Source organism: Alligator sinensis, unplaced genomic scaffold (assembly GCF_000455745.1).
Source record: "Alligator sinensis unplaced genomic scaffold, ASM45574v1 scaffold408_1, whole genome shotgun sequence".
In the NCBI taxonomy this organism is placed as follows: domain Eukaryota; kingdom Metazoa; phylum Chordata; order Crocodylia; family Alligatoridae; genus Alligator; species Alligator sinensis.
Window position 1 is genome coordinate 227443 of NW_005842319.1, and position 20222 is coordinate 247664.

Here is a 20222-nt window from a genome sequence, read left to right on the forward strand (position 1 = left end):
AGGGAATTGGTGAATATTTATTCACTAAGGCGCCCCCGGGGGTTACAAGAAATAATGGCCACAAGCTAGCAGAGAGCAGATTTAGATTGGACATTAGGAGGAACTTCTTCACAGTTAGAGTGGCCAAGGTCTGGAACGGGCTCCCAAGGGAGGTGGTGCTCTCCCCTACCCTGGGGGTCTTCAAGAGGAGGTTAGATAGGCATCTAGCTGGGGTCATCTAGACCCAGCTCTCTTTCCTGCTTATGCAGGGGGTCGGACTCGATGATCTATTGAGGTCCCTTCCGACCCTAACATCTATGAATCTATGAATCTATAACACTCCCATGGCACCCACGAGCTAACTTTCTAAGAGCATGCCCTGTTTACCTGCTCCTGTTTCACAGAGGTCAAATCTGGAAGCCATTTCTCTTGGCATGCTTGAGAGCCACAGGAGGGGGTGCACTCAGCCCCTCACAAGGGGGCAGCTTTACTGACACAGTTTTGGCTTTGGAGGGTACAGAGCCAGAATGAGTGAACATGGTGTGCTTGTTGACAGTGCGGTCAACTGTGCCACAGAAGCCATGGAGACATACCCTTAAAGCAGTGGTCACTAAACAGTGTATCTTGATCCACCCGTAGACCTCAGAGCCTCTTGTGGTAGATTTCAGAGCCTCTTGGAGTCAATTCAAGGCTGAGGTGGGGAGCTGAGTGCCCGCGTGTATGCATGCATATGCCCCAGCCCAGCAGGTCAGTCCATGGGAAGGGAAGGGTCAGCGGCTAGATGGAGGCCCCCACAGTGAGGGACAGTGCTGCAGAGGCAGGAGCAGGGGTAAGTTGGGTGGAGCCCCATCCAGCTGGGACTTACCTGCTGGGGAGGCGCACTTCCAAATAAATTTTTCTCCCTCTGCCTCTATCTGCCCCCACCCCCCTCCCTTCCCTTCCCACAGACCTACCTGCTGGGTGTGTGTGTGTGTGTGTGTGTGTGTGGGTGGGTGTGTGTGTGTGTGTGCGCGCATGGGGGGGGGGGAGGCAGCAGCGCACAGTACATCTTGGGTTGCTTTTAAATGCCAAGGGTGATCTACTTAAAAAGGGTGGAGACCACTGCCTTAAATGTCTAATATTAGATGGTGGGTGCATTCAAAAAATCAGGACCCTTAGTGATATCTCAAGTTAGAAATCACAATATCTACATGGAGAGTGTGGCTGAGTGTAATATCTGCATGGAAAGTATGACTCCTTTAGGATCTCGTCAGAATGATACCAAGGATTCTGTACCCTTGTAGTCAGTCTCTTTATGAACAGTGTGCTGTTAGGCCATTGCTGAGCAAGGGCCATGGACCTACATAAGATTTGAACATTTACTCAATTAAAGTAGATGTATTGAAGATCATTTTTAAGACAACACTTTGTACTCCCCTAAAGAGAGAGGAAGGGCTGCCCTGAAGAGGGACAATGTGAAGAGAGAGACAGTTTGCCCCCATAGGGACACCATTTGCCCTGAGGGCAAGTGAAGCTGCTCTGCAGGCACCCCTCTTTGAAATGGGAGGAGTGATGTAGCCCCAGCAGGGTTTGAATGAGAGGGACTTTAGCACAAGCCCAGGAAGAGTCCTGGCCTGGGACTGGCTGAGAGGGCTTGTCAGGGGAGACACTCCACTCAGGGACCCTGCAGCAGCTACCCAGGGAACTGAGCAAGGCCACTGGCTACTGGGTACCGCAGGATCTGACTATTCAGGTGAGGGCATGGGTAGTGTTGTACCCAGCGTTACACTTTCATTTTCTGGCCATGTTCATTTCTTAAACAATTCTCAGAAACAACGTGATTTTTCATTGTTATGGGAACTGTTCACTCTTATGCTGTCTGTTTAACCTTATCTTATTACTTTGTTCTGGAGACCAGAAACCCTACCAGAATGGGGTCTCACAAAAGGTACGTGGCCTTGCTGGGAATACCCCAAATGACTGGATTCTTGTTTAGCTCAGAATAACTGCCTTTCTAAAAGAAACACTAACACATTTTTTTTACATAGGCATAACTATCCACACAATACCTATTAAAGCATATTTTAGTTCATGTTACCCTTACTAGCTTGGTATTCTGGCATCATAGCTTTGTCTTCCATTTCCCTTGTGTAAAAAAATGCTCAGGTACAACAAAGGGAATCTACACTTATTGTACTAACTGTGAGTATCCCCTGAAATATTTGCTGACAGCCAAGGGTCTTCCTTGAACTCCAGCTATGATAGTCCCATTTTGCATTATCCAGCACAAGTAAAATTGCCAAGGACCTCTTGCCTGTATTAATTTTAATTAGGTTTTTTATCTTCTCTCTCTTTTCCTTCTACGTAGACTATCAGCCCAAACAAGTAGGTTCAAAAAGGGGCAGAAGCTTCCCTTTGGCCTCAGCATTTTCTTATACACAGAGTAACTTGAAGTGATGTCACATGGCCAGAGAAACACTTTGAAAACTTGTTCTAATAGTGCTTCCATGATGAAATATCACCCTGTATTTCAACTCAAAACACATTTTAAAAATAACTTATAATTATAAACTCTTGAAAAGTAGGGTTCATCATTAAAATGCTGACTGCTAACATAATGTAATAACGCTATGAATGAAATAAGGAAAATGCTGCACTAGAAACATGCAAAATAAGGAGGGAGAGATGAAGATCCATCAATGGTTGGGCCCTGTAATAACAATGAGCATAGTGTGGGACGTGGCCACCTGAATCTAATGAATTAATCCCTTTTCAGTACTCCATCTTAAATAGAAGTTATTTCTTCTCCAAAGTCAGTCTCAGTACGACGTGGAAAATTGCATTCAGACCTCCAGTTTTGAATATGACAACAAATCATTATAATTCGCTCATTTATGTTTTTTCTGCTTATGTTTTTCCATATGCATTTGAAATGCCTCAATTTGTCTCTGGACTTTGATTAGAAGAAATGTTTAAACAAGAGACAGAGTACAAAGCCAAGTTACAGATCAAGCTTCAGGATAATTTGATAACATTATAGGTAAATGTTAATGTCTATTTTTTTGGTTTCGTCTGGAATATCTTGTCTGAAATAAAAGAAGTGACTCTAGATTTACTCAGAAAGCAGATTATGGCTCATTTAATAACACATAAAGTGTTGTTTTGTTTTCATTTCAAGGGGAGAGACCTCTCAGTGAAGTATTAGTCAATATGATGGAAAAATATAATCCTTCAAAAAATCTTTTGTTCTAAGACTTTTCCAAACACCTTCAAGTTGGAAGGTCACAATGGTTAGAAATTTGAACTTTGAAACAAATCTGTGCAAATAATAAAGTACAATGAGATGTGAAAATATCCAGTTTATTTCTTTTGGGGTATATACAGATTAAGAAAAAGATTTCTTTCACATATAGATTTTATCTATAACCCACTGAAATTATTGGCAAGTCAAGCATTTCCATTTTTGTCAACAGGTTTTGAATTAGCCTTATTGGCTTTGAGGGTATGTACTATATTGCAGATTTAATGGAGTTGCAGGTTTCAAAATTACAAGGTTGCTTGCTCATGGAACAATATTCTTAGATGATTTTGGCTACAATTTTCAACACAATTGGAAAATGAACATGAAAATTATTAATAAAAATACTTTCAGAGTTACAAAAAAAGAGGGCAACTAATTGGGTGAGAGGGCAACACAAAATTAGGAGTAATTTACTAAGGATATCTGGATTTGGCAGTACCTCAGGGGCAAAGCATAGTGTTTGGCTTCTTCAGATATTAGTCTTTGAAAACCAAAGATATCTTCCACATGTAAAGTACAGATGAATGTAAACTACAGATGAATTTAAGTCAGAACTGTAAGCTATGGTAAAAGCTACAATGTGTAAGCTAAAGGGAAAAGGGTTGCCATAGATACAATATTAAATGCAGGTTGCTTAACTGTAGAACCAAATATCAGAGTAATTTTTCAGTAACAAAATATAAAGTCAGAGTTTGACCATCCCAAATTTCAGGGGAATTCATATTCAGAGTTTTAACTCTTCTGTAATTGATTATGAAAACCAACCTTTTTTGCCAATTAGTCATCCTGATTTATCTTTAATTTCAGTAATGTTTTGCCAATATTACGAAAGCTCTAAGGAAGACATCCATTGTCCTGCTCTGTGGATGCACCTACATGAGATGCTAACTGTGTAGTAGCCTAATAACACTGCACAGTAGCATGCTGAGCAAAACTAATGCTAATACACTACTGCGCAGTAGTATTAGGCTACTGCTCAGTTAGCATGCAAAAAAGCCTGTGTGCCAGTACTACTGCCCAGTAGCACAAGCTACTGTGTATTGATTTAGTACTTAGTTATCCAAGTACTAAACTTAATGCACAGTAACTACGGCACATTAATTAAGGTGTAGACACACTCTGTATCAGCTTCACTATATAAGGGGCCTGAACCAAACTATTTTTGCCATTTAGCCATACAGGTCAGTTGTGTAAGGCCCAGACAGAGTTTATTACAGTCACTCAGATGAACTAGCCCTTGTAAAGAGAAGTAATAGGGCCTACAGAGGTAAGACTAGGAAGGGATTCTGCCCAGAAAAAACGGCTTGCTTCTTTCAGCATCTCTGATGTATTGATTAATTATTTACACAAAGTAGAACAGCTCCAACAGGAGGGGCTCAACCAGAGGCTGAAGTTCAGGTCCTCACCTTGGATGCAAAAGACCCAGATTCAAATCCCTACTGCATCATTAGAGTGCTGTTAGAGCACCATTTGGTGAGAAATACTGAATCAGACGAGCAGCTAATTGCACTCAGTCTTTAACATTCCAAATGTGTGTCCCAACCACAAAGCTGTTAGTCCATACATATTCTGTAGAGATGTGAAAAGCTTCTTGATTAAAAAAAAAAAAAAAAATTGGCAAAAAATGCATTTTTGTAATGGTTCTACTTCAATTAGAAAGCATTTTATGGCAAAAGAAAAAAAATCAGAAATTTCCCCAACATCCCTAATCAGTAGCTATTTTAAGATAACAATCAACCACAAAACTATACCAGCTTTCTAGCATCATTACTGATTTGTCAACATGGCCCTTTTACAGAATGGTAATGCATAACAATTTCAGGATTAGGTCCATAAAGAGAAAATAAAAATGTGTTGAAATTGAGGAAAATGTTATTTTTAATATATTGGCCTATTTAAAATACATTTATCCCATCTTTAATTTAGTACTAAGAATTAAATGCAGCAACTTTTGATTTTAGGTGTGAATGATACAATTGAGACATGAAACTACCTAGTTTCTTTCTTCCATCATTGGAGTGTCTCTGAATTTCACACTGGTATTATAGTTTCATATTTATTAGGGACTGGAAGGGACCTTACAGATCATCAGGTCCAGCCCCCTGCACTTGGGCAAGAAAGGCTGCTGAGATCAGATGACCCCACCAAGATGAGCATCAAGATGCTTTTTAAAAATTGACAGGGTGGATGACTGTACCACCTCTGTGGGGAGCCTATTTCAAACCCTCAGCACTCAACTTGTAAAGAAGTTTCGATTAGTTTGTGCCCATTAGTTCTTGTCCTCCCCTGGGGGGCCTTGGTGACTCAATGCTCTCCTAAGTCCTAATGTACAACCTTGATGTGCTTATAAACTGCCACCAAGTCCCCTCTGAGTCTTCTCTTCTCCAGGCTGAACAATCCCAAATCTTTCAGCTTCTCCTTGTATGATCTGGTCTCTAGGCCTCTAATCATAAGTGTTGCCCTCCTTTGGACTCTCTTGAGTTTCTTCACATGAGGAGGAGCAATCAGAAGATATAGCCCACTGATTTACTTGAGACTATTTACTTCAGATACAGGAGCAAGACCTATAAGCCATTCAGCAATGCTACTGTGCACTAACTCTGGTTACTTCACAGTCATTTAGTACCTGTATATACAAGTACTAAATGACTGCCCAGTAACACCTGGACAGTCAGTGTTTGGTGTAGATGCGGCCAAAGAGGAGCAACTTGTAATTATTATATATCAGTTTGGATGAGGTTTCCTTTTTTTTGTTTTTTGTTTTGTTGCTGTCATTGTTGTTTTGTTGTTTTGACTTTATCTTTTGCCTATTTCTTAAAAACCCTGCATCTCAGGAAAAGGATGGTAAGGCTCCCAAAGAACAAGCCATACAATAACAGTATATATTGCTTGGAAGATAAACATCCAATTTTCCAGTGGTCTCAGATGTGAGGAACATTTGTAAATCCATATGGAAAGTATAATCCTCCCATCCCTTTAAAATTGTCACCAAATGTCACTCATAACATTGGTGTATGTGATGGTGAAGTGAAGTTGGTTTCAACTAAGTTTGTAAAAGTTTAAATGCTCTTCTGGAGCTTTATCTACACTGATATTAACCTCTTTGGTCTGTAAATTGAGCTGGAAGTCTCATGGGATTAGAAGACATCAAAGAATCATTAAAGTAACCCTGGCAGTTGAGAGAAAACGGGAATCACTTGCAATAAATGTAAAGAACAGTTCCTCTTGAGTCAAGCAGACACAGGAAAGATCTTTCAGGTTTTTTTTTGGCTCTCCTAACATTACACGTAATATATAAAGAATGCTTTATCTTACCTGATATCTCTGCAAAGGGTCTGCCTAAGGAGGCATGTGGCACTATTGAAATATAGTAACATGTCTCCACCCACTCACCCTCTCTTTCTATATGTGAAATGGCTTCTGATTTGTCAAGATCAATAGCTGCATTGGCAGTCTATCGAAGACAATAGGAAAGCATATTACAAGTCATATTTGGGGAAAAAAAATCCACCCAGAATAGCAATGACAGACGAGCCAGATCAATTGCCGCAATGCCACTGAGTGGTAGAGGTAATCATGGGCTCTGGCAGATAAGATTGTCTATTGCACGATCGGTCACTGGGGGTGCACTACTGCCATGAACTGACAGAAGTGCACAGCTGAAAAGAACTTTAAAAATGCCAGATCATGTGACAATCGGAACCCTCATTATATGAAGGTTCAGAGGAAGGTGTTACAAAGCAGAGTGTCTTTATTAACATCTGTCAGCATGGCCAGGAACAGCCCTGCTCCCCATGTTGTCTTCAGAATGGAAAGTGGGGGAGGCTCACTCTGTGGGTTGCCCAGCCAGCACTGTGGGGTAGAGCAGGAGGCAACCCCCAAAATAAGCTCCCTCCTACTTTCCCTCCTCCCATTCTGAAAAAAAAGCATTGGAGATGGAAGGGGGAAAGGGCATTACTAAGGGAGAGTAGCAGCAAAGATGCAGCTGCTCTAAACTGCAGCTTATATCCTAACCCCCAGGATCCAATAGCAAGCGCCTGTTTGGTCCTGGGGGGAGCCGTAACTCATGGTACTTCCTGCAAACTGACATGAGTTACAGCAGGGAGCTGCACTTCTTTCTGTACCCCATATGACACTCGTACAATGGGATCATACTAGAGGAATCTCAGTTAATGTGACTTATGTAACTATTTAGCACTTAAGTAGGAAAACTTCTGCCTTTTAAGCCATGATCACAGAGTACTTTAGAAAATAGGGAAAGTATCATTTGTCCCCATTTTAAAGACAGTTAAACTAAGTCATGCAGGCTACACCTAAATGTTCACTTTACTGCAGCGTAGACTAATTACATCTGCAGTAAACAGTCACAATCTACATGCGTGCAGATATTAGGGTGCAGTAAACTAATTAACTCTGCCATAAGATAGTACTATCCTCAGAGTACTATCCTATGGTGGAATAATTAAATGCAACTGAAAGCAAGGATAGCTGGTGACTGCAGACATAAATGGTGCCCAGTCTGCCCAGGCAGCAGGGGTCCAGACTTCTGCCTGCCACCTAGCTACACGGCTCTGCAGTTTTGGCACTCGTGTCCCAGCCAGCCTTCCACTGCCCAACACCACCACCCAGAGCCTGGGGCTGATCCCCTGAGCCTGCTGCCAGCCCAAAGCTGCTCCACCTCAGCTCAAAGTGCTGCTGTCCTGGGCACACGTGTAGACACCACACCTGGGAACAGTGTATTCTAGTGCAAACGGCTCTGGCATTTATTACATTGCTTTAATTCCACATGTAAATGTACCCACAGTGAATAACTGAATTACTTAAAATCAGAGTAGTTAAATGACAATGATGGGAATAGATTATTAATGGATTGGGGGTAGAGATTGTCTGTCACTGTGAGCTTTTAGACTGCATAATGCATTAGTGCCCTAATCTGGTTGGCACTCAACCAATATATTTCAGTAATGTAATAATACAATATTTCACTAATGTGAAATAGATATCACTAATTATTACTCATGTTCCTTTACATGATAAATCTCCTGACATAGTATAGCTCTTGGGTGATCATCCAGTTTGTCTATTCAGCTTTTCTAATACACTAAATCAGTGTGGAGAGATTCATGGTAACTACACAATGCAGTGGAATGATACTCCAGAAGAACATTTTCCCTCTGGCCCTATGCCAGCTGTACTCTTTGGGTTTGAGTTCTGGTCTCTTCTGTACTCTACACTAGATGGGGGGTTGTGTGGGCCCATGAAAACAGCTTTTGCCATGATAGCATATGTGTTTCAGCTACATGTATTAGGCTTTAATTAATTTTTAGCAAACTTGAAACTATGACCATTCTGGGGGAATATACCCCTAAAAACATTTCATTTTAAAGTGCAACTTGTCATCCAAATGCTTTTACTATGCTGACATGCACCTGCCAGACACTACCTGAAGCAGAATTGGAGTCATATGATTAATGCATACAACTCTGAGTCCTTTCTGTAGGATGGTGCTGCAGGGCTCTGGTCATTTGTGATTTATTTATTCTCAATGCTGTGACAGCACAGTAAGTACTAGAAATGTAGCTAAGACACCAATGTTTCTAAAACTTTGTTTAAAGAAACAGACCTACTAAGTCTTTCACCTACATCAATAAGGTTTAAAAAATTCAAATGCTTTCAGTCTTGGAAGATTGTACCATAAAAATATCCTTTGGTAAAAATAATAGAAACCTCTGAGGAAATATTGCAATGTTTTTTCCTCATTTTGAGAGAATTTTTTTGGGTGGTATTTTCCATATGGAGAGATTAAAGATTTAACTTAATCCCTTCAGATGAGAATTCGCTTTTCATTTCCCATTAAAAATAGCTGAATTCTCTTTTTCTGTGTGTGATTCTTGTAGGTTTTAATATTAGTAGCTATTACTGTCCTTGAGCTTTAAGTTTTTTCTCCTGTGAGACACATGTTGCTCTGCATGGTAAATACTATTGGGCACATCTACACGTGCAATTACGGCACCTGAATAAACTCTAGAGCAATAAACTTGGCTGTTTATTCAGATGCAGCGCATGGAGCATAGGAGGAACAGCCACGGCTGGCAGGGGGTCCCAGGGGTCAGCCTGCCAACCTAGGGCTACTCTCCCCAGCTCAATGTGCTGCAGAGGGACTTTTTGGGGTATGAGGGTGCTTTGGTGTTGGACTAGCCAGCAGGCAACCCATGCACTGAAACACCTTCATGCCCCAGCCAGCCGGGCAGCATTGACATGTGCACTGCTGTGGTTTTTTACTTTGCAGCAGGATAGTACTCGTAATTACCAACAATGTTTAGTAAATTAGTTTATTCCATCTTACTAGAGAAATTAGTTTATTCCAAACTAATCTCCAGCACATGGAGATGCTAATATGTTTACTGTAAGCTGATTAGTCAACTGCACAGTAAACTTTTCATGTAGACATGCTCATTTAGTAACATTATGTTCCTGCAAATTAGGCAAAAAGTAGACAGTAACAGTCTAGGCCCCTGTCGTATGTAGATCATTTGGGTTATTAGTTATTGTTCCATGCGTTGTTATAAATAACAGTGATAAATCATTCCAAACAGGTTTCTTAAAGTATAAATCCTTACACTAAAACATAGTTCCCCCGCATCCACCTGTACAAAGATGCACCTGTACAAAAACATGAACCAAGAAAAAGTTTGTCTCATGAAGACGCAGTTGAAGATGACAGATTACATCTGGCCAATGAGCTTCCTGTTTGGGTTAAGTTTGCGGATGTGATATGAGAAGGGAACAGGAAGTTCCCAGGAGAGTCCTGTTTTTGCTGATGCAGTACAGCTATTTTTGATAGTGTTTATTTTGTGATTGATTCTTCATCATTTTAGTCAATCAGAGCAGGACCTTAAAACCAAGGTCTGGAAGAGAAGACAGTACAACCAACACAAATTCAATAGCACAAATAAAATGCTTCACCACCTGTTAGTAATGCAGTCATTTCAAATTCAGACCAGCAAAACCTATATATCTCATATTGTGTATATTCTCCCTCTCTCTATTTATGTATATGTACATATATATATGTAATTTTAACTCGCACATACTGTACAATACAAAGACAATATCATGCTTAGCTTGTAAATAGAGGTTTTGGGGGTAACAGAGTAAGTTAGCATTTTAGCATAAATTTTGTAAGCTAGAGAATATAGTTCTATTGCGTGTAGGTTGAAAACATTTCATCTGTGCATATAATATAATGTTCCTGACATTTAGGTTTAGATATGTTAGAAGGTAGACAGCATGAGTCATATCTGTCAGGTTTTTCAGCATAGTTGTACCAATTCTTGCCATAGCTTTCTGCTACTGATATAGAAATTTGCCCTTCAGGGGTCTTTAGATCTATCTCAATGTTTTCCTTTTTTATGTTTTATCATAAATCCCATCATGCTTGAGGATCAAATGCAGACTTGGGCATAAGGTGAAAGAGAAGATGCTCATTACAAATGACATGCTGAAAGTTATCTCATTTGAATTGCAATGAAATAAAACTATTCAAATATTAATGAAGTCACACTATGGGATGTACCAAACTGGAAATTATAGAAATATCCTAAAACAGGCCTATTTCATTTGCCAAATGAAATGCACTTTGTCAAGTACAGGACACTTCCTCACACTAGTAGCCAGGCTTAGTGCTAATGACTGACACACTCCACTTGTATTAAACTGTACACTATCACCCAAGTCAGTGGACTATGCTGATTTAAAATTTTTAGAAATCTAATGCCATATTACCACCACTGATGTTTGAAGTAGGTGATCATCACAGTCCAGAAGTCAAAACACCTGGGAGAGGAGAGGAGAGACTACAAGCTTCATCACACATTTCTTGGTAGAAATCACTGGTTTTTCACCTCTCATTTTTATGCTATATATAGTTAAATATGCTATATACAGTTAAAAATTATGTAGATGTATTGAAGACTACCTGAAGAATTCAGGAAATTGGAGCTCAGGTTTTCTGTTTCAGGTTCAAAGTGAGACAGGGCTAGAATATCCAAATTTGAATAATCCAAACTTTGTATAAATTAAATGAAACTGTACCTCTGAAAATGTGTTGTCCTTGTTCTTTCTCTCACTCTCTCTTTTTTTCCCATCTCTTTTGAAGAGCCTTGCACTGCTTTATCCTTGTCTATTTGATTGTTTATCAGTAAAACAGCAGTCAGGTTTTGCCAGTTATCTGTTCCCTAGTGGCAGGACAACAGAAACTTGACTCCTCTTAGTTAAATTTTCCTCATTGGCAATCTGTTTCAAACAGTCAAAAATCACAGGCCAATCTTGTATGGATTGGATGCAAAAGGCAATGCAGGATAAACCTGCATTTATTTACTAGCATATTATATTGCAGAAGCCTAGCATCTCCCTTGGTTGTCATGTTTGAAACCCTTGTGGGCTAAAAATATAGTATCTCTTTTTAATGCTACTGTTCTCTGCTACAGCTTAGCAAAACTGCTATGATTTAAGCCGATCATGAAACACCTAGCTAGGAAGTGAAGTAGGAAAACTACCCTGAAGGTGCTCCCCACCACTGGTCTAAGCCATTCTGGAGACAGAAATTTTGAGCGTAGTAGCAAGGGAGTATCCTTAGGACAACTTCAATGTCCCATTTCCAGAATTGGTACATGCAGAAGCTGTTTAGATGTACCTTTTGGCACCCTTTTGAAGATTTAGGAGATGATTTTTAAAGGTGGTTGTGCTTAGATACCACTGTTGGTCAAGGATCAGCAGCCAGCTGCCTTTGAAAATGATGAAATAGTTTCATGTAAAAGAACACTGGGGGGGAAAAAACAGAAATAGCCTGGGACACACTCAAAACCCTTAGACTTTGATGCACACTGGAAACTGCCTCCATACTGCTGCAGACAAAACTCATAAAATTAAAGAGGAAATTGTTGGCATAGTTTCTATATTTCTCTCTCAAGCATTCTACATGCTTCTATACTACCCAGCACATGTAAAACTATTTTCTTTATTTCAATTAATAAACTTGTCATGACAACAAAAAGGATGGCTGGTCAGGGAAAGGCCACATGTTCAGTAAGATTATGTCCTTTAGATTTATTTAAACCTTACCTCCCTGCTTTGTAACTGGATCATTTAACCCCTTTGTCCATAAAAATGTCTTAGTTGGCTTTTAAACACATTTATTCTGTTTCCTATCTTATTTCATATGTTGCCAAGTAACTAAAACCACTGAAGCTAAGTAGGTCACCTAAAAGTCTTCTCTTCTCCAAAAGGCATAAATCTCACCTCTCTCCTTTCCCTTAACAGATGCGCTGAAAACCTGAACTCTTCTCAGGCAAAAACAGTGATTTGGGCATTAAACTAAAACCAAGTAATGCAATTTAGACAATATTTATCTACAATTGTTGTAAAGCAGAAATATGGGTTTGATTTGTATTGTATTCCATTCCATTCATTTTTTCTATTACAGTTGTAGAGTGAGTTTATGGATTTTTATACAATAACCTTTAAGTCATGGTCAGTAAAGTACTTTATGTTTCATTAATAATATATGTGATCTTTCTTTTGGATCACTGTTAATTTTAGGGCAAAAGTATGGGTTTTTTGTTTGGTTGTTTTTTTTAAGTGTAGATAGAGTGTGGATGAATGTAGTGGTTCATTTAAGATAGCATTCCCCACCAATCCTTTATTTGTCTTTAAGACTGTGAACATGAAGCAAAGGTTATCCTGTACAAATTGATTATCCTGTACAGTTTGGGTATGGGTGAGGGGAGATTGGGGAATTCACTCCATCCAACACTAACCCTTAATTAGAGTGGAAAACCTTTCAATGTGGTGTCCTCTGATGCCGTTCTCTTGCCAGGTCATTTGATCTTCCTGGAAAGTGCACTCTGGCCCACACCATCAATATTTTGACATCACCGCAAAAAGCTAGACCTTTTATTCTTCCTGTGCATTTTGGATTCCAGGATGGAGTTTTGGAGTCAGAATGGAGCCACCTACATTATTTAGTTTTATCTGTAATTGACACCCAGACTGCATCACTCACATAATTCTAAATCTGGTGATATTTTTCCCAACTTCCATATAAGACCTCATGGCGTACGGAGCTTTAAGATATGTGTTTCTTTTGTTGTATTGTTTTAAAGTCAGAGTAGCAGAGTTTAACCAGATTGTTGGAAGAAGTTGCACCTAAAGGTAGCTAGAGATTGAATCCAAGAATAAAATGGCTGGGAGTACTCTGTAAAGAGCTTCTGTGCTAGGTCTATCTATTTATTTATTTATTACTCTACTTTTTCTTGTTGCTCTGATCCAATTAAACTCCTTGTCAATAATTAAATATGCACAATTGGCTCACAGAATTCCTGGGGGGGGGACTTTGTTGCTGAGACAAAGGGGAGACAATACGATCAAGCATAGCATTTGTTCAATGAAGGTATGATTTGCCTACTCACCTGGCTGCAAAGAATGCCCTGCTTTGAAAATACCACATGCAATGCATAATAATGGAAATTAAAAAGAAAAAATCCTCCATTTCTTTCTGGCCCATGATAGTACAGCATTAAAAATAACTACAGTATAAAAGACCTAATCCAAATGCCACTGAAGTGAATGAAAAGTCAATTGCTTATTTACTAAATGCCGTACATCTGATTCTTTACCTTGTGCTGCTTGATTTTATGTTTTCTATAACTCTGATAACCACACAGACTATCATGAGCTAAAAAGAGCAAAGAGTAAATTGCATCTATTTGGTGTCCTATGTTCTGACCTTTGTTGTCTTATAATTTATATAGCCTCTTATGACCAAAAATAACTAAGCTGGTACCTAGCATGAAGCACAACATTGTTGGGAGACTCAGAGGCAGGTGTAGTATCTAGAATTAGTTTTAACTCAATTTTTTTTAATTGACTAGATTTCAAGTTGACAATGTCTCTTTAAATATATTTAGTTGTCTGGATATTTGAAGCCTGTGGTCTCAGTTGCTCAAGACTTTGCAGTGTGACACTATAACATGTCTCTTGATGTGCTAATTGTTTCCTTCCAGCTGTTACAAGAGCATCTGTTGCACATAGCACACACAAGTGACACCAAGGGTGCAGCCATTCTCATTACCTTCTGCTGATGATTCTACTACCTCCAGGCTTAAGGTCCATTCTTGAAGCCCCTATGGAACCTGTTAACAACAGATGTAAACAGAAGAGAAATCCAGATAAGCATAAAAGTTCCCCTTCAGATGCATTTTGGTGACATATGGCAAATAATGTGGCAGGCTAACAAAGATAAATTATTTATTTATTTACACATCTACCATACAGACAGTGTCTTGTCCAAAGACATACAGATTTCACACTCTCCAAAAAGCCTGGGAAAGAAGATGAGATTTGCAATATGCCCTTAAGATTCAAGTGTCAGAACTTTTTGGACCCAGGTGGCAGGAAAATGAGTTTCAAAGTTCAGGCTTCCTCTTGAGTTCCTCTGTAGGCTATGGGTCTGGTAACCAGGTGATCCCATACCTATTTGTTATCCTAGCTACAACTGTGTAACAGAAACATAAAGAAACGCAGACACAGTGCGATTCCACTTGTGTTAAATAGCATGAAACTTCTAAATTAATAGCAATAATTAACAAATGCATTGCACTTATACAAAATCTTTCATCCAAAGATCTTAAAGCACTTCAGAAAGATTGGAAACTATTATTATCCTCCTTTAAATAAAGGAGAAATGAGGCATAGAGAGGTTAAGTGACTTACCCGGGAGACTTAGTGGTAGCATTGGCAATAGAACACTCCAGGCAGTACTGCCCCCATGTGTCTCAGTGAATTATAATGGGCATACTAAAGTACTAGTTAGGGTTCTTTGATCCTACAAGTTGGGAAGATCTAAGTTAGTGAGAGTTCAAGGCACTCAGAACCTGTTTAATAGCCTTAACACTGCAGGATCATACCAACAGTGACAATGGCTTTGGAAATAGTAATTTCACTCTAAAGTACCACTGCACATCCTATATATTACAGGTGTGAGAAGCGGGCCCTATTCATTTTGGATTCAGCCCAAAACAGGGACAGTTATTCAATTAATTGATTTAGATCACTGTCCCTGAATCAATTCGGCTGAATTCAAATCTGAAGATTCAATGCTGCTTCAGAGATAGACGCAGTTTTAAAAGATTTTTCTACATACCTCAAGGTACTAGCGTGGCTTGTGATTGCTACAATGCTGGGGCGCATGGAGCATCCCATAGGACTGCGGGGGGGGGCCCTCAATGTCCTCGGTAGCAAACCTGGAAGTGGACCAGAAGTACTCCTCAGCTCAGTGATCAGCCATGGGGGGGAGCCATGGGGGGGGGGGGGAGCCAGGGGGCCCCCCCCCCCCCCACACACTCAGGAGGCACCAGTCACCAAGCCAGGGGGGCGTGGGGGCGGCCCCCCTAATGCTCCCCAGAGGACCCAGAAGTGAACCGGAAGTGCTTTTGGTCCACTTCCGGGTCTGCTGCTGAGTGCACTGAGGAGCCTCCCATGCTTCTGTGGGACACTCCATGAACCCCAGCATCGCAGCACTCACAAGCCCTTGCTACCTAGAGGTATGTAAAAAAAACATTTAAAGCTGTGTCTATGTCCTAATTTCTGAATCTTTCTGAATCTCTCAGAGGGTTCCGATTCTATTCAGAGAGATTAAAGGGCCCTCTAATTTGATTTGGATTTGGAGATTTGGCCACCAAAGCTTCACACAGCCCTAATATATATCTACTTAGGGGAGCTCAAACCAGGTTTTGATAAGGTTTTCAGGCATGAACATTTAAGGGAATTAAAAGCTGGACAGGGTCTCAGTTTAAATTGGGCCCTCATGATTGTCATAGTTTGTAATTCTTTGCTAGTTCAAACTACATTTTTGACTATGGTATAATATACTGTTTTGTATATATGTGTTCCAGTGGCCCTTGTTGGACAGAACTGCTGAACTGTCTTTATTTTTAATCCCTGGTGGGCATTCTTGTCCTCAGCATGCATTTTGGGAAACCCTTGTGTTCTTATAGCAAAAGGACATATCACTACGATGTAAAAAATTTGCTCAAATCAACCTTCCCATCTAAGTTGAGGAATACCAGGTTCTACAGTCAATGGTCCACATAAGAGTGATGCGGTTACCATCAGGTCCAGCTTTTCATTTCTGAGAGCCCATTTTACAGCCAGGTCAATTGGGTGAAATATTCAACAGAAGTACAGAGCACAGCTAAAACTCATGTTTTTGGATCTGTAGCAAGACACCTTAACTGCCATCATATCTTTGCCACTTATTATGTCAATACCATGAAATTTAAGGAGACCATTGTGCGGGCCGGGAGCGACCCGAGCCCTTTTTCGCGCTGCACGCGGGCTGTGGCCAGCAGCCTGGGCACGTCAGGTCGGAGAGGGAAGGCCGTCGAGCTGGAATTAGGCACAAACGCGTAGCAGTAGTTTAAAAGATTGTTTACTTACACCGAGATGGCAGTGGTGCAGGCTGGAAAACTTGCTTGAGTTGTGGTTACAGACAGACAACAAAACAAAACTCGAACCTGCAGGGCACGAGGGTACATCGCAAAGGGTTTCCGGCGACTGGAAGATACAAAATACGAGGGTACGTCGCAAAGGGTTTCGGCGACCGGAAGATAAACCTGCAGGACTCGAACCCGGGTAGAAGAGCTCTGAGGCCAGTCGTAAGGGCTCACACGAAGTTTGCTAGGCTCCGTGGGTTCTCCTGTTCACTCATCCACACAAAGTTTGCTAGGCTCCGTGGGTCCGGTTCTCTTGCGCGCGGGAAGGGATACGTCTGGGAATCTATCGGCGACAGGGAGAGGCTAGAGGTTGATCAAACCTCTGGTGCCTGCTTGAAATGTGCTGGGGCCGGAAGGATCCGAGATCTTCACACAGCGTGAAGTCTCCTCCGGTGTTCGTGGAGTCCTCCAACTTGGGCGGAAACCACTCAAGCCTTTTATACGGCTAGCAAGCCAATCACTAGCTGCCACGTGTGAATAATTTAGAACTGGCCAATAATGGGACTCGAATTAGCATACAAATGGCGGGAACTCTTTGCAACGAGCATTTCTGTGCTGCAACAAAGAAATGCACCCTGCAAAGAAAGCTTCAAATTGGCGGGAAATTCTCCCTTGCACCGGGGTTCTCTTTTGCAGCAGAAAACTCCACCGTGCAAAGAAGCTGTAATTTAGCGGGGACAATTTAGCAATGCCGAAGCACACACAAACAAAAATCACACCCTTTGGGTTGTGACAACCATAATGTATACTACATTGGCAACTTTAACTACTTCAACAATTACTTTAAAATATAATTGAGATTGATCATTGAAAAGATTTTCTAATGTAGTCCTTTGACTAGTTACTATGTCACAAAATTTTCAGATGTTTTTAGATTTTTTTCTCCTCCTTGATTTTATGCAAATATATTCAATGAGTGTTTGTAGACAGTTCTTTGCCTGGGATGTTTCCAAAGGAGATTATTTGATAACCAATATTTGTGTTAAATAACTGGTTGCTTAAGATGTATGGTATTGTTTCTGTTCCCTTATTGGAGCTCCTTTATTAATATTAAAATAACTTCCAGTAGGATGGTAATGGTTTTGTGCTAAGTGAGGGGGTCAGACCTGATGATGTGTTTAGGTCCCTTCTGACCCTGAAGCCTGAGTAACACTTTCAGGCTTCATACCTGTTGTCAGAATATATAGTTTAACCCTCAAACTTATACATGATGATTCTCAAACTATCAGTGATCCTTGCAATTTACATTTGTGAAATTGTATTGATATTATTGTTAGTTTTTCCTTTTTTTTTGACCATTCAGCCAGCATTAGCAGCTTACATGATCATAATTTGTCATGGTACTATGAAAATATGTTTTCTCTGTGCTTAGCAGAGATTCTGTGAACTACCAAATAAGAATATATATGAGCATGATGCTCTATTCCCTGCTGTAGACTGGTCATCTAAGCCTCCAGGTCTTTGTTTCCTTGACTGTTTTCAGAAACATGAAGGTTGAGTGACAGAGGTGACTTATCTTGACAAAGGATATTGCTGTTCAAGGAGGGCCAGCCAGAGGAACTGTAAAATAAGAGAATGAAAAGAAAACTCTGATTTACTTTTTGTTGTACATATGGTGCATCTGAACTGATGTTGTATCCTGTTCCCTTACCCCTCATCTCTATATTTTTCACACTGCAAACAATTTAAAGCAGAGATTTGTCTTTGTATCTCTGTACAATCCTAGAACATATAGGGCGCGTCCACACATGCAAGCATATGCGCTTGCAGCAGCTCAAATAGAAGAGGTGCAAATTTGATCCGGGGCTTTCTGCCTTACCACACATGCTCAGACATGCACTTTGTTGTGGAGCAAATTGTGTCATTTGGGGCAAAATAACCCTGCCTGGCTCCTCCCGGATCTTCATCCAGGGGGAGCTAGAGCCCAGGGCCAGCACCTGTGCTGTCCCCAGCAGTATAAAAAGTTGCCCTGTCCTGGCTCCAGCAGTATAAAAAGCCGCCCTGGCAAGTAGCTTAGGGCTACCAGCTCTCAGGAGCTTCTGGGGCCCAGCCAATTGGTACCTGTGAACACTACCCCTTGTGCCACCTGGACTGCTGAAACAGCCCTGAGAGTTCCCTGTACCCTCTACCCACTGCAGCAGTCTGGCAGTGGGGGCTGCTGCTTGGCTGTGACCTGCTATGCACCTGCAAGAATCAGATGGGGACTGCACAGCCAGTAGAGGCATCTGCCCCCCTGGGCCAGCTGCCAGTGGACTGCAGTTGCAGGATTGGCCTTTGTGTGGCACTACTGCAATTTGTGCCCCCTGCCCAGCCATCTGGGCAGCTATCACCCGAAAGATGTTCTGGGTGTGGTGGCCTGCTTTGAACTGCCAAAGCATGTCCTCCTCGCCCCATTTGGCTAGGAGGTCAGCCACAGCCAGATGGGTCCAAGGTGCGAGCTCTGAGCAGACAGGGTCCTGCCACTGGCCTCCCTAGCAGGAATTCTGATGTTCCCTATTGGAAAACTGAAAAATCCCTGATAAAAAAAATCCCCAAATCACTCTCTAAAATACCCCCAAATCCATGTTCCTCCACAAGTAAAACAAAAGACCACTATAAAGAGAGAGAGAGTGAGACAGAGACAGCAGTCAGTTGGACAATGTTTTATTGATATATCTTACAGTGTTAAAGCAAGTCTCTTATCATAATAATAAAGTAAACTCTAAATAGAGGTTTCATGAATTCATGAATATATATTTTGCTGCCCTCCCACAGGGCGATGGTCTCCCCAACAGGGGATTCAGCCCCTACACAAGGGGTTCAGCCCCACAACAGAGGATTAAGCCCCCACACAGAAGCTACATCCCCCGAGCAGGGGATTCAGCCCCCCAACAGGGGTTTTGTCCCCCACACAAAGGGTTTGGCCCCCCAAAAGGGAGTTCAGCCTTGGGGGCCTGGGGGTGCAATTTGGGGGGGTGGGTCTGGGTGGAGAAGCCATTGGGGGAGTCTGGGCAAGTAGGGGGGATGGGATGGATGGGGCAGCCATTGGGGGGCTGCAGCAGCTGGGGGGGGGTGGGGCCAGAGAGTGCCAAATCCTGTGTTGGGGGTCTGAACCCCATGTTGAGGGGCTACCCCCACAACCCCAGACACCATCACTTAAAAAAAAAATCCAGAAAAAGAATAGAAAAAAATGGGAAAAAAGGCTCTGCTTACTTGAGAAGTGTGCGGGCCGGGCGCGCCCCAAGCCCTTTTTCGCGCTGCACGCGGGCTGTGGCCAGCAGCCCGGGCACGCGGGGGCGGAGAGGGGTGGCTTTCGCTCTGGAATTAGGCACGGACGCGTATCGGTAGTTTAAAAGATTGTTTACTTACACCGAGATGGCAGTGGTGTAGGCTGGAAAGCTTGCTTCAGTTGCAGTTACAGAGAAGAAAAA

The 20222-nt window shown here is 41.5% G+C and overlaps 1 long non-coding RNA gene across 2 annotated transcripts in view; it reads right to left on the bottom strand.

Moving 5' to 3' along the window:
• The window catches only part of LOC112551066, a 104411-nt gene that overhangs the window by 20085 nt on the left and 64104 nt on the right, over positions 1–20222 (bottom strand). For both annotated transcript variants that reach the window (XR_003095209.1, XR_003095208.1), the window contains exon 2: positions 14391–14451. This is a non-coding gene — a long non-coding RNA (uncharacterized LOC112551066). The remainder of the gene's footprint in view (positions 1–14390; positions 14452–20222) is intronic.